This window comes from Fringilla coelebs (genome assembly GCF_963513975.1).
Source record: "Fringilla coelebs genome assembly, chromosome: 2".
In the NCBI taxonomy this organism is placed as follows: domain Eukaryota; kingdom Metazoa; phylum Chordata; class Aves; order Passeriformes; family Fringillidae; genus Fringilla; species Fringilla coelebs.
In genome coordinates, this window is record NC_140029.1 from 3,134,497 (window position 1) to 3,150,396 (window position 15,900).

Genomic DNA, 15,900 nt, shown 5'->3' on the forward strand with positions numbered 1-15,900 from the left:
TAGGCCCTACAGTAGTTTGCCACACCTGGTGATTTCTTCTATTTAACAACAGTCAAATATTCTTTTTTTTTCCCTTTTCAAGACAATTAAGTGAACTCTCAGGCTTCAGTTTTCTAGATGTGCCCAAATAAAGAATATTTGGTACTTCGCTTAGCCTGAATTTTGGGTCGTTCTCTACCTCTGAAAAGTGGGACATTCTGCCTTGAATATTTAAATATTGATGTCAGAATTGAGCAGGTTGGAGTATTTCAGGTTTTGGAAGTGGTTTTTTTGTCAAATGTGTGAAAAACTGAGACATTTTCAGGCATGCAGAGCTTTCAGCAATCACACGTGTTCGTCAGCCTACGTATCTCCGGTCCGGAAAGGGAGCTGGGGATAGAAAGGAGGTAAAAGGGAGGACACCACGAGCAAGATGAACTCCTCCTTCCAAAATATCCCAGAAAAAGGGAATTCTCACATCTACCCCAGAGCACACACAGTGGAGAAGGTGAACCTTTGCTATTCTGCATGCCACAGGACGCACTTTCTCTTTTCTTCCCCAAAATACTTAAAGAAACCTGGGTTTGCTCTGCTGCAAGAGAGACCTGAACACCACCACGTATCTCAAAGGAAATTGAAGTATTTCCATGTCCAGCTATGGGTAGCAGGATATTGCTACACTCTCAGTTTTCCCTGGAGCATGAAAACAAAATCAGACTAGCAAGAGGGATTAGTTTTGGAAGTTGGTTGTCTTTTGTAAAATGAGAGAGATTATTCCAGGGAACAATTCTGAGTCAAGCCCTGACTTAATCACTCTGGATCACCTGAGGGAATCTTGTCTTTCTCCAGGAATTCCAGGCTACCCTGAGAAGTCCAAGCAGCAATGCTGGTGCCTGTAATTAGGTACAATGAACACTCCCCACCACACCTGTTGTTATTTCCCAGCGCACTAAAATGGCATTTTCAGCTTCCCAGCAACATCAGCTGCTACAGAGAAATCTGCAAAACACGTGCCACCAGTTTTGAGATAGAACTTCACGTAGTGAAGACCTCTCTTTCTAAAAGGATGGGACCATATGGCCCAGCACTCCAGATCGAAGCTGTATAAACTTATATAAGCTTCTGCTGCTGCTGCACACCACACAGGCTCAGTCTAACTAAGGAACAGCACTTTGTTCTGGAAAAATTTGCCTGGATACCCAACTGGCACTAATTTTCTCAGAAACCATGAGAATTGAGGTTAGTGAGGACTCCCATTTGTCAGGATTTAGCACATCTTTTAGTGGAACAATTATCCTCTTTGCTCAGAACCCCCCAAGCAAACCAATCTGAACTCCTGGAGGTGCAGTTTTTTCTGAATTTGGCAGCAGCAGCTCCACAAGTGTTATGAATAGGTAAGGAGGGAATGATTAATCTGTGAATTAAATTTGGACATCAATCCCCATCTCCTAGACAGGAACTGTTTGTTGGTTTGGGTTTGTTGGGTTTTTTTTTAATTATTAAATTGAATTGAAAATTATTATGAATCATAGAATCCCAAAATGGTTTGGGTTGGAAGGGGCCTTAAAGCCCTTCAATATCCCCGCAGTGGGCAGGGACACCTCCCACTGTCCCAGGTGCTCCCAGCCCCAGTGTCCAACCTGGCCTTGGGCACTGCCAGGGATCCAGGGACAGCCACAGCTGCTCTGGGAGCCTGTGCCAGGGCCTGCCCACCCTGCCAGTAAATACAGCAGTACACTACAATGTATTTGATATTCCTGACTGAAATGGGCATCCATTTTCTGACTCAGCTTTGTCTTTTCATGCTGATTCTGCCTTTTTTTTTTTTTTTTTTTTTGCATTTCTGGTCTCAAATAAAAAGCTAAGCCAAACCAGGATGTGAATTTACAGACTGCATGCCAAATAATCAAGCAGTGCTGGGGTGTGCCCTTGATCATGTAGCTGGAGGTGACCTCGTTCTTGCAAACCTGTATGAACATCTGGAGAAACATCTGGAGAAGCAGCAATAGAGAATTGCATCTACCTATCCCCAGGAGCCACTGAGGGAGCTGGGAAGGGGCTGAGCCTGGAGCAAAGGGGGCTCAGGGGGGACCTCACTGCTCTGCACAGCTCCTGACAGGAGGGGCAGGGAAAGGAGGAGAGGAAATGGCCTCAAATGGCACCAGGGCAGGCTCAGGTTGGAGACTGGGACAGAAAATGTCCCTGGCAGAGTGGTCAGGCCTTGGGAGGAGCTGCCCAGGGAGGTTTGGAGTGCCTGGAATTGTCCCAGAGCAGCCTGGATGTGGCCTTGGGGACAGGGACAGGGTTTGGGGTGATGCTGGTGGGGCTGAGGTAGCACTGGATGGCCCTGAAGGGCTCTCCCAATCCTGATGATTCTGTGCTTCCATGCCTAATCCTTTATGACATTTGCCAAGTCTCTGGTTCATTTCTCAGCTTGTTTTCCATGAATGTGTTTCAGGAGCCCCTGAAAAGAGCTTGAGACTCTGACAGACAAGATGGTGCCTGAGCAGCCTGACATGGGGACACTGCTTGCCTGTCCCTTTTCCTGTTGCACTGGTGTGGTAATTTCAAGGTCCCCAGGATCAAGGAGGAATTGAGAATCTGACTCCATGTTCTTAGAAGGCTAATTTATTATTTTATGATATGATATGATATGATATTAAAGAATGCTATACTGAACTCTACTAAAGAATGGAGAAAGGATACAGGCAGAAAGTTACAAAGAATGATAATGAAAACTCGTGACTCCTTCCAGAGTCCTGACACAGCTGATGGTAATTGGTTATTAAGTCAAAACAATTCATATGAAACCAATCAAACAACCACCTGTTGGATAAACAATCTCCAACCACATTCCAAAGCAGCAAAACACAGAAGAGAAAAATGAGATCATTTTGGTTTTCCTTTTTCTCTGAGGCTTCTCAGCTTCCCAGGAGAAGAAATCCTGGTGAAGGGATTTTTCCAGAAAATATGACAGTGACTCCTGACCATGCTTTTCTGGGTGTACCTAAATCTGCTTTGTGAAGATACTCCCCTACAGCAGCATTTCATACTTGTGTCACCACATGCAGGGGGTGCAGCTGTTTTCTGGGCAGGTTCAGCCTGCAGTGGCTCAGTGGAACTGGGCAGCCTGTGCCCTCTGCAGTGTTTATGGTACAGGACACTGGTTTTCCCTGCCAGCAGTATCATCCCAGTGTCCTCACACTGCTGGGCACACACAGAGTCAGCCAAATTTCCTTCCAAGGGCAGAGCCCATCTGCAGGAGTGCTTGTGCTGTTTTGTAGAACACAGAGGTTATTTTTTTCTGTTAAATGTCTTTATGAATTGAACCCATCCCAGATGTGCCCACTGGAGCTTTGAGGCAGTGCTGGTGCTCTGTTTTCAGCAAGATCATGCCTTTACTTCCTCTGTGTCCACAGCATCCTTCCTGTGGTTTCTGATGAGAATTTGGTTGATGATTCAAAATTTCATCTACATTGCACACTTTGGCTGCAAACCTTAGCTCAGGAAACCTCCTAACCTGCTCTTCCACCCAAACCATGGGGGGAGATACATGCCCAAGGACCAGCCACACCAAGCCTTGCCCAGTGCAGCTGCTGAGCTGTTCCCTGCAGGAGAAGGAAGATTCCAGATTTAGTCACCAACCTGTATATGATTTGTAATCTTGTCCCAAACCCTTTTTACTGCTGGCAGTCCTGGAAATTGCAGCTGTAAGACAATTGGCAAAGCTCAGGCTTCACTTGAAACTGTCATCTGTTAATTTATTACTTTTGCTGGGATGCAGCTGCTGTGTGACCACTCCTGGGTTGTAAGAACCACTGCTGGAGGTAGTTCAGCAGCTTCTGGTGCACTTGACTTTGCCTAAGTGGAACTGTTCCTCCCAATTCTCTGCTGCTGCAGCTGATCTTCATGTCCCTAGTGCCCAAATGCCTTTTGTCATTCTGTCCTTTTGTCCCTCTGCCTGGTGCCCAGGCTGGACATTGAGGGGGAGAGAGGTTCACCCAGAAGATGATGAGGTAATATTGTTCCCCTGCAGAGATGTTCAGCTCTGAACAGCTAAGGAAAAATAGCAAAGGTCTAGAGATGGTCAGCAAACAGAGTGCAGAATCAAGGGCAGGGATAACATCTGACAGCTTTTTGGCCAGGGGTGTAGTGCCAGGTGCTGATCTGTGATCTTTTGGGAATAGTCTCCATCTCTGATTCTGTGGAGCTCCCAGTTCTCAGGGGAGGAGCTGCTGCTTCTTGCAGGTCCCAGTCAAGGAGGGGACCCTGCTTGGCCAACCACCCCCAGCAGAAGGGGAACCCATGACCTCTGTGCACGACCTGCATTTAAAAAAAACTCCTTGGAAGCACCAGAACCCTGGCTTCAGGTGTGTGCCACGTTCTCCTGTGTGTGTGGATGCATCCCCTCTGCTGTCCCCTCTGAGGTCCCCTCCACCCTTGCAAGTGCAGCCCAATCCATGGCACAGCACGGAGAGCTGAGTGCTGGGGCTGCTGCCACTGCATTTTCCTCTCTTTCAACCCAGCTGGATCCCTTTGCTCTCCCTTGCTCCCTGCACATTGCATCCTAACATTTGCCCTGAAATTACAGAGCTGCTCAGAAGACACAATGATGAGAGCAGCACAGAAGTCCACACTGCTTTGTGAATTTGTTTTCCCTGAGTGCCAGAGGACTGTAAAGCAGCACCAGGTACAGGCTGCAGACTGATTTCCTTTGGAGCACTGTGCCTGTGTATCAGAGAAATTCTACTTTGAACCTGGATATTAGGGCTGTGAATGTGGCTGCTTCCCACTAGTTCCCCACCTCCCTGCAGCACTGTGCCTTGTCACAGTGGGATGTGGCATTAATCACTGCTGTACTTCACCTGGAGCCTCATTTAATAGGGTTTTGTTGAATAAGTCAGAATGCAAAACCCAGGTAGCTTTCCAATTACAGCATGCCTCAGTGATGTGAATCCCAGCTTAGCCAGTGTGCTCTTTTCTTCCTTTCTTCCCTCCTTTTTTTTTTTTTTTCTAGCAGGCATTTGGGTTTTTCACAGCACTTAATTGCCTTCATCAAGAGAGATGTTAATTGTCAGTAATCATTGCCTGTCCACACGAATGAGCAAGGAGAACCACACTATGTTGCTGAGGAGCCCATGGGCTTGGCAGAAAAGCTCTAGGAATCACTTACTGAGGGAAGAAAAGCCCATGTTGCAGCACTATTTGGTTTGCTTCCATTCCCTCATTTGTCTGAAATGTTTACTGAGCACAGCCATGCTTGTCTTGGAGGCTGGAACCAGTTAATTTTCCTCTTCTAACTCTCTTTCTTGCAATTCTCTGCTCTGGCCTCAGGAATTGCAGCACCAAGAAAGCCAAGTGATGTTCAGAGGTTCCATCAAGTTCAGATTTTGTGTGGTTTTGGAAGTTTTTCTTGGGTGATTCTGCCCTGCTCAGGTGAGAGCCCACCTGCAGAGCTGCCCCAGCCCAGGGAGGAGCTGGAGCTGCTGCAGAGAGCCCAGAGGAGGCTCCAGGATGAGCAGAGGGCTGGAGCAGCTCTGCTGGGAGGAAAGGCTGGCACAGCTGGCATTGCTCACCTGCACAGGAGAAGCTTTGGGCTGAGCTCAGGGTGGCCTTGCAGGGCCTGCAGGAGCCCCAGGAAACCTGGAGAGAGACAATTTCCAGGGGATGCAGGGACAGCACACAGGGAATGGCTGCCAGTGCCAGAGGACAGGGCTGGGTGGGGTTTTGGCAATGAGGAATTGTTCCCTGGCAGGGTGGGCAGGGCTGGGATGGAATTCCATCCCTGGATCCCTGGCAGTGCTCAAGGCCAGGTTGGACACTGGGGCTGGAGCAGCCTGGCACAGTGGGAGGTGTCCCTGCCATGGCAGGGCTGGAATGAGATGATCTTCAAGGTCCCTTCCAACCCAAACCACTCCTGATTCTGGCACTGTCACAGTTCAGGTGACACCAATTTCATCGATCACAACAGACTAGAGGTTTTGTTTGCAGTGTTATTTGAAGGAAATCACAGCTTTCATGTAGCAAATTCACTTCTCTACTCTGTGCAAAATTTCCTTCCATAGGAAAGGGTTATTGATGGGAAACCAGACCTGAAACTTCACAGATGCAGAAACACTTTGGGAATTCCAGGGCATTTGGGGTCACAGCCCCTGCTGCAGCCGAGGTCTGCTGGGGCTGGGGCTGCCAGGAAGCCAATTAGGAAGGATTTTTGTCTGGTTGCAGCAGCCTGGGGATTGCTTCAACCTGAGCTCAGCTGGCTCTGCTTCCCCAGGGAGAGCATTCCTGCTCTGGATAGTGCCAGCACACGTGTGCTGCCCATCCTCCTCCTCACCTGGCTGTTCACAGCTGCCTGCAGGGGCTCCAAGAGCCTCAGGGAGGGAGAGGGAATGGGCTTGCTAAAACAAGGAATTTTCTGGCTCTTTTTGCCACAGAGAATCAGACTGATCTCTGATGTGGGTCCTGGTTTTACCAAATCCTCCAAATTTGCTGGGATAAACCCCTCCAAAATTGTCTTTTTTGTGTTAAAGATTCGGGCCTGACTTTATTCTTGGCCAGGGTTTGTGTCTGGCCTCCACACAGACGTAGACACAAAACTTTTTAATGTATCCATTTACAGAAAACAAGGAAATTAATGCTCCTGCTTCTGAATAACTGTGATGGTGTTGCAGGGCCTGGTTTTTGATAGCTGGGGCCCCACAGAAGCTGTCAGAAGCTGCTGGAAGCTCCCACCATGTCCAGCAGAGCCATCCCTGGTGGCTCTGGAGATGGACAAGCTGCTGGGCCAGTGAGAGTGGTGGGAACTCCTCTGTCACAAGGTTTTGAAGAAGAAAATCACAACAGAGTGGGGCACACAGCTTTTCCCTAGCCAGAGGAGAGGAGGAGGTGAGAACATGTGAGGGAAACAGCGTGGAGACAGCAGGGTCAGTGGAGAAGGAGGGGCAGGAGGAGCTCCAGGTGCTGGGGCTGAGATTCCTCTGCAGGCCATGGTGACCACCATGGTGAAGGAGCTGAGCCCCTGCAGAGCATGGGGATGCCTGGGGGATGCAGAGATCCACCCACAGCCCATGGGATCCATAGGGATGCAGAGATCCACCCACAGCCCATGGGATCCATAGGGATGCAGAGATCCACCCACAGGGAATGGGGATCCACTGGGGGATGCAGAGATCCACCCACAGCCCATGGGATCCATGGGGATGCAGAGATCCACCCACAGCCCATGGGGATCCACAGGGGATGCAGAGATCCACCTGCAGCCCATGGGATCCATGGGGATGCAGAGATCCATCCACAGCCCATGGGGATCCACTGGGAATGCAGAAATCCACCTGCAGCCCATGGGGATGCCTGGGGGATGCAGAGATGCACCCACAGCCCATGGGATCCATGGGGATGCAGAGATCCACCCACAGCCCATGGGGATGCCTGGGGGGATGCAGAGATCCACCCACAGCCCATGGGATCCATGGGCACTGGGGCTGAGCAGTCGCTGCTCCCAGGGCACTCCCTGGGACTGAAGAGGAAAATCCATCAATGGCTCAGAGAGGAGGAAGGAAATCTGGTGACTCTGCCCTCATGCATCACAAATTTGATTGGAAAACAGAAATTATTTGCTAATTTTTCTTATTTACTAGATTTCAGCTTAATTCATGGAATTCTAAATAATTTTTCTTATTCCTATTCTCACTATTCTGCTTGTTCTTTTCTTATTCTACGTATTTTCACATCCTACTTATTATTATTGCTCTTCTCTTATGCATTTTAAAATTCCTATTCTCATTCCTCTCCCTCTATGGATTCTAAAATTCTTATTCTTATTACTATTCTTCTTCTTTTTAAATTCCTATTCCTCTTTCTCTATGGATTTTTTAATCTTATTCCTATTCCTCCTCTTCTTCTATGTAGTGCTAAATTTTTATTCCTATCACTACTCTTATTCTTCTATCTATCTTTAAATTATTCTTCTTCCTCTTGTCTTCGTTGTCTTTGCCTTCACCTTCTTCATCTCCGTCTTCTGCATTGTCTTTGTCAACTTCTTTGTCTTCATCATCTTCATCTTCGTCATTGCCTTTGTTGTCTTCATCTTTGTCACCATTGTGGCCTCGATCGTCCCTGTGCCATGTCTGTCTTCTCCACACTCCCGTTCCCGCTCCTGTTGGTCCCCCTGCCGTCGTTCAGAGCCCCGTGGGTGCCACAGCCCCGCGGGGAGGACGGCTCTGGAGCAACGGCTGCTCCTGGTGCCGTGTCCGTGCTACTGCTCGGGCGGTGCCGCCAGGCAGCGACACCGCAGCCGCCCCCGCAGCGCCCGCAGCGCCCGCCTGAAGCGGGAGGGATGTCTCCTCCTGGCACTCGGCTGTCTGTGGAGGGGCTGGGTGGGAGAAGCCACGTGTCCCACGGTGGCCTGGCCTTCTGGAGGGGCAGGTGAGGCACGCAGCAGCCCTGAGCTGCACGGCTCCGGTGCCTGCTCCTCAACCCAGGCCTCACAAGGAAGAGGCCCCGGGAGCCTGTCTGCTGCAAAAGCTCTCTGTTTCTGCTCGTTGTCTTCTTCTGGGGGCAGCTCCAGGATGCTCAGCTTGTCCGAGGTGTCTTCCTCCGGGGCCGAGGGTTTCATCCAGACACTGGAGTCAGACCCAGCTTTCCAAGGGTCCTGTGCCAGCTCTGGGTTGCTGTTGTCTTCCCGGCTGGAGTGTACAGAGTGTCTGTGGTTGTTCCCTTGGGACACGTCCTGGCCAAGGAATGCTTCTTCTTGGGAAAGGCTTTGGCTGATGTGTTCTTCCCAGTTGGAAACTTCTTTCCAGCTGTTGACATTTTCATGGGACATCTCTTCCTCCGCACGCTCTTCCCAGTATGACACTTCCTGGGACAGCTCCTGCTCTGCACACTCTCCCCACTGGGACCCTCCTTGGGAGTTGCTCCTTTCTCCCAGGGACATCTCTTCTTCCTGTACATCTTCCTGCTGGGAAAGCTCTTCCTCCATGTGGGATTTCCCGGGCAAGGGGCTCTGCTCCCTTTGGGCTGGAGCTGCTCCTGCTGCTCCTGCAGCCTCCTCCAGAGCATCCCGTTCCTCCAGCTGCTGCAGCTGGGCCTGGCTCAGGAGCTGCCCAGAGCTGCTCTGCTCCCTGCAGAGCAGGGCAGGGCTGCTGTCCTGGCTGTGGTAGGGGACATTGGGTGAGCTCTGTGTCCCTAGGGATGGCAGCTCCTCGCTGGGGACAGGAGACTCTCCTGCCTTTTCCTCCTCCCGGGCAGCAACAGGCTCGGGGGGCTCCTCCTGCCCAGCAGCTCCAGCTGGGGCAGCAGCTGCCAGCTCAGCCTCCATGGGTCTCTGCTGGGCAGGAGAGGCTCTGAGCAGGACAGGTGCTGCCCCTGCTGCCAGCGCTGTGCCCATGGTGCTGGAGGAGCCAGGTCCATCCGAGGAACAAGGCTGGGGCTCCTCCTCCTCCACTGGGCTCAAGCGTTTGTCCCCAGTCCTGAAGGTGATGTTCTCCCACAGGGCCAGCTCTTGGACTTCACACTCTGCCTCAGGGGACAGCTCTGTGTCCGAGTTGTATTCCCCCTGGGACACGTCGGAGTCACTGGAGGAGTCCCAGGGAATGTCCCAGTCCGAGGCCCCCTCGTCACTGCCTCGCTCTGTCCCCACTGACCATGCCCCCAGCCCCTCCGGCTGCTGCTCAAAGAAGCCTCGCAGCCGGGCGGACGAGGAGCTGAAGGGTCTCTGCGAGGCCGGCCCCAGGCCCGGCTCCCTTGCCCACGTGGCTGCCTCTACCATTTCCACGTGCACGCGTTGCTCCACGTCCAGCGGTTCCTGCGGCTGCCGCCCGGATCCCTGGACCTCCAGCAGGGCCCGGTGCACGATCTCACTGCTGAGGCGCCGGGCCAGGTCCAGCAGAGCCTGGCTGCGGCCCGGGGGGCTCTGTGGGGCAGGGACTGGGCTCTGTGTCCCAGCTGATGGCAGCTCCTGGCTGGGCACAGGAGCCTCCGCTGCCTGTTCCTCCTCCCGGGCAGTGGCAGGCTCGGGGGGCTCCTCCTGCCCAGCAGCTCCAGCAGGTGCCAGCTCAGCTTCTGAGGGACTGCTGGGGGCAGGAGAGGTGCTGGGCAGGGCAGGGGCTGTCTCTGCTGCCAGCATGGTGCCCATGGCGCTGGAGGAGCCGGGTCCATATGAGGAACAAGGCTGGGGCTCCTCCTCACTCGCTGGGCTTGAGGCTTTGTCCGCAGGGCTGGAGGCCACATCCTCTTCCCGCTGCGACAGCTCTTGGGCCCCATCTTCTGCCCCTCGTGACACGTCCTCGTCACTGCTGTGCCTCGCTAGGGACAATTCTGGCTCTCTCTGGTGCTCCCACGGGGAGAGGTGGGAGCGCAGATCTTCTTCCTCTGGCGAGAGTTCCTGGTCCCTCTCAGCTTCCCACTGCGACGGCCCTGGCACATCTTCCCCCTGGGAATCTTCAGGCACACTCCAGAGGGACGGCTCCTGGGATCTCTCATCTTCGGCCCTCCCAGACTCCTGCTGCCCTCCCACAGCTCCTTCCCCCTGGGACATCTGCTGCTCCATTGCAGCTTCCCGCTGGGAATGCTCGTGGGCCATGTCACCAGAGGTCCCCTTGTCCTGCTCAGTGTGTGACAGGGGCAGGCCTGACCTGCCTGACCTGACCTGGGCCTGTGGCCAGCTGGGCACGGGGCACTGGGGCTCAGGGGTGGCTTTGGGGGCTTTGTCCTCGTCTGTCGCTCTGGGCTGTGGCACAGACGGATCCTGGCAGCTGCTTCTGGATCATCCCAGGGTGGCTTTCTGGGCACCCCGGGCCCTGTGTTGGCCCTACAAACCCTCAGCCAGGATAGGCCTCTCTGATGTCACAAAGGTCTCCAGCCAGCACCGTGTCCTGTGTCATAAATAAATTAAAAGGATCTTCTGCAGCTGTGGAGAACGTTGGCTCTATTTTATTTCCTCTCCACTCATCCATCCGGAGTGCTGATGTCCATGTGGCTGGGGAGCCCACTCTACCAGAGGAGCCTCCTTACCTAAAAAGTCTAGGTCTGGAGAGAACCCTGAAGTATCCCCAGAAAAGTTTAAGCCTTGATGGCAACAAACTGATTCCTAGAACATTGACATCTGGAGTGTAGATGCATTTTTCTGCATTCCTTTCAGAGTAAAGTTCCCCAACTACATTTGGGGAAGTGTTTCATAAAGGAGAAAATTAAGACATGGTATCAGATGGCCACCACAGAATCTCCCATGTTTTTTAAGGTGGCTTAGAAGCTTATTAAAAGTGATAAATAATAAAAAACTCAGAGCAAAGATTCTGTAGATTTCAGGATCTATGAAAGCAGAGTGACACATTGCTCAGCTGGCCAGTCAATATTGCTGAAACATTTACACTTGTCATCAAAATACCCTTCTCTGCCTCTTGCTGGAGCCTGAGACATATAAGATCTACAGAACTGACAGGAAAACAAGATTTTCAAGAAATTTCAACAGAGGTCTTTACTCATGGCTATTCCTTTCTTTTTTCAAAATGCATTATTTTAGTCCATTTGTGCCATCTAAAATACTCCTGTGTGACTGACCTACCCTGACACAGAGCGCCCATGTCACCCCAACACCAGCAGGGAGAGCCAGGAACGGGCCCAGAGCAGGCCTGGCCTTGGGGACAGTTTTGGTGTTGCAGGGCCTGGTTTTTGATAGCTGGGGCCCCACAGAAGCTGTCAGAAGCTGCTGGAAGCTCCCACCATGTCCAGCAGAGCCATCCCTGGTGCCTGGTGGCTCTGGAGATGGACAAGCTGCTGGGCCAGTGAGAGTGGTGGGAACTCCTCTGTTATAGGGTATTGAAGAAGAAAATCACAACAGAGTGGGGCACACACAGCTTTTCCCTAGCCAGAGGAGAGGAGGAGGTGAGAACATGTGAGGGAAACAGCGTGGAGACAGCAGGGTCAGTGGAGAAAGAGGGGCAGGAGGAGCTCCAGGTGCTGGGGCTGAGATTCCTCTGCAGGCCATGGTGACCACCATGGTGAAAGAGCTGAGCCCCTGCAGAGCATGGGGATGCCTGGGGGATGCAGAGATCCATCTACAGAGAGTGGGGATCCACAGGGGATGCAGAGATCCACCCACAGGGAATGGGGATCCATGGGGAATGCAGAAATCCATCTACAGAGAGTGGGGATCCACAGGAGATGCAGAGATCCACCTGCAGCCCATGGGGATCCATGGGGATGCAGAGATCCACCCACAGCCCATGGGGATCCACAGGGATGCAGAGATCCACCCACAGCCCATGGAGATCCATAGGGGATGCAGAGATCCATCTACAGGGAATGGGGATCCACAGGGGATGCAGAGATCCACCCACAGGGAATGGGGATCCACAGGGATACAGAGATCCACCCACAGCCCATGGAGATCCATAGGGGATGCAGAGATCCATCTACAGGGAATGGGGATCCACAGGGGATGCAGAGATCCACCCACAGGGAATGGGGATCCACAGGGGATGCAGAGATCCACCCACAGGGAATGGGGATCCACAGGGATACAGAGATCCACCCACAGCCCATGGGGATCCACAGGGAATGCAGAGATCCACCCACAGGGAATGGGGATCCACTGGGGGATGCAGAGATCCACCCACAGGGAATGGGGATCCATGGGGAATGCAGAGATCCATCTACAGCCCATGGGGATCCACAGGGATGCAGAGATCCACCCACAGGGAATGTGGATCCATGGGGTATGCAGAGATCCACCCAGAGCCCATGGGGATCCACAGGGATGCAGAGATCCACCCACAGCCCATGGGGATCCATGGGGAATGCAGAGATCCACCCACAGCCCCTGGGGATCCAGTGGGGGTGCAAGATTCCACCCACATTCCCCGGGGAGGTGCCCATGCCAGCGTGGGTGGATGCCTGGAGGTGGCTGTGCTCCAGTGTGGGACACAGTGGAGAGAGAGGGCCTTTGCTTCCAGGGGGAAGAAGCCTGTCCTTGGAGGGCTGCACCCCGTGGAAAGGGAGACCCACAGCACAGAAGTTTTGGGAGGACTAGGTGCCCGTGGGGGAATTCACATTCCAGCAGTTTTGTCAGGACTGCTGCTCCCGGAGCCAAGCTGGAGAAGTTCATGGAGAGCTGTCTCCTGTGGGAGGGACCCCATGGTGCAGCAGGGGAAGGAATCCTCTGCCTGGGCAGTGGAAGGAAATCTCCGTGATGAACTGACCAAAACCTCCATGCCCTGTGTCCCTGCGCCGTTGGTGGGAAGGAGAGAGGTGTTGGGAGAAGAAATGTGTTTTTTAAGGGCTTATTTTATTTCTCATTATCCTTCTCTACCTCTCTTAGTAATAAATTCACTTTGTATCTCTAAGCTGAGCTTGTTTTACCCTTGGAGTGTTTTCTCCCAGTCCTCATGTCAACTCATGAAGCCTTTGTTAATTTTTTCTCTCTCTCCTCTGCCCAGCTGTGGCAGAGAAGTGTGAGCAAATGGCTTTTGTGGGTTTCTGGCACTAGGCCAGTGTCAAATCACAACAATTACATAATTCTGTTCTATTAATTAGTATTCTATCCTCTGTTGGTTACAGATTTCTCACTTCTCATGCTAATTAGTCCATAGTTTTGCTATGTTTTTCAGAGTTTCCAAAGCATACATTGAGTTATCCTTAGTCTCTTCTTTATCTTCTGGTTTCTGCAAAATGTCCTTGTGGTCCATAAATTCTGCATTCCAGGTGTCCAAGCTCAATAACACACCTTTCTCTCCCAGGATTTGTTCACTGAGGGACATCAGAGTGAGTTTATCAAAACTTCCAAGTTACAGTAATTTTCCCAAGGTGTGTTCCAACAAAAGGAGCTCATGATATCTTGGCTAAATCCTGACTAAAAGTTATCAAAGGCTAAAACACTGCTTATAATTAATACACTGCTTATTACAAATAATTAATTAGAAACTAATTAAAATTAATTTTTTTAATGGAACAGTTATATAATTTCCAACACTGGGATTGGGCAAATTTGGGTTTAATTCCAGAGATTTCTGACTCAAGGTGTTACACCTTTTTTAAGGGCTCATCTGCCAGGCCTGCTGAACCCCAAACATTCAGGTTTTGCAGTGAAAGGCCATGAGGATAACTGAAATTCATGGATTTGGGTATCCACCTAAGATTTGGGTGTATTTTCTAAGGAGGCCTCACCTGGCACCACATCAAACACAGATTGTCCCTGAGGAAGTTGTTTGTGTGATAGATCATGGTTTTCAGCTGATCTTGCTTGTGGTTTTGGCTCTTACTAAATGTCTCCTTGGTAGAAAGATAATAGCATCAATATCCTTTCCTGTTTGCCTTGAAATAAAGATTGAATAGCACACCACAAAATAATACAGGAGTGCAGCAAAGCAAAACACTCCTCCAAAATAAAGAGTACTGTAAAGAAAGGCAGAAAGGAGTTTGAAAACCATAAAAAATAAGGACTGCACTGCAAAACAAACACTCTGGTATTTAGGACAGAACAGATTTCAAAAACTCAGCAAAAGCAGCCAGAATAATCTTCAGGAAGGTGTTATTAACATTTAAAACTTAGGGCTGATAATTCAGCTGTGTAAGTGCTGCACATCAAGGTACATAATTAGATGTCTTAATTGAGGGTTTGACTGATTGCCACAGGCAGCAACACAGCTGAAATGGTGCCAGTGTAAGACTGGGGTCTCTCAGCTCTCTAGACTCTGTTTTTCTGTCTTTGCTTCCTACCTGTTGTGAAATTGTAGGTTTGGATTTGGTTTAATTGCTGGGTTTAGACCTTCCCATACCTCTCCATGAATAGAAGCATTTTGCAGGATTTTCTGGAGTACCTGGACATAAGGAAGACAAAAGAAGCTCCAAAAGCAATTTCAGGGTAGACCAGGAACTGCTCAGATGACACAAGAGGTTCTACAAAAATTGGAGAAAGGAAAAGACAGACTCACTAGTGAAGATGGCAGGAAGAAAAGATAATTGGAATGCTGTAGAAATGAAACTGTTGTGAAGACTTTACACTTCTGAATTTACACATTGTCCTTGGATATGTGGCTTAGTCAGCTAAATTTAGGCACACCCTAATGATAGTTCTTTATTAATAATTAATGGGTTTTGCTACATATGGCTAAAAACTACGTTGTAAAAATGCAGTGAGAATGGTGCAGCTCTGGAGAAGGGAATGCTCTTGTGCAGCTGCAGCTGCCTGCAGCAGTCAGACACATAGATCTCCTTCCCTACAGATTTAAGCATCTTTTAAATCCACTGATGTATCCCTAATTTTCTACAAAAGCAGAACACCAGGTCAGAGAAAATCAAATCATTTTAGTTATCAGCTTGATAACACTCGTGTTGTTTGATTGGTTTAAGCAGAGTTACTAGATAAACAAAATCATTTGTCAGTGTTTCTGGAATGCTGAATTCTGCAGCACTTGGATCTTCCCTCTGGTGGGACACGGTCTCCTCTGTGACTGCCAATCCTCTTAGGGGGGAATTTATAGTTCTGCAGACACACAGCATCAAGTTCATGGATTTCTTAAGCCTGGCCTAATCCTTGTTTTGAGGCTGTTAAAGACTCCACTTCACCTTTTCTTTATTAGTTTTGCTCTGATGTTCAGCTTATCCATCAGTCCCCTGGGATAAACCAGTCTGCATGTTCAGGACAGCTCTGTGATTTGTCTCAGGTGCCACCTTTGGCCAAATCATCCTCAACAGCAAATTTTAGAAACCTTGAGCATTTTCCAGTCCTGGCAATGCAGTTGCTTCAGAGAAAACATCTTCAGTTTTCCTCTTGCTTTCAGTGTGAAACAGCTCTTAGAGCTTGGTTCTGCTCAGCTCTGCTGCAGGAGGGAGTGATGTTTCCTCCCTCTTGGGTGTTTGTGGACAAGGATTAAATCAAGCAGGCAAAAGTATGTATTTTTGCCTCATATTCCTCATTCAATG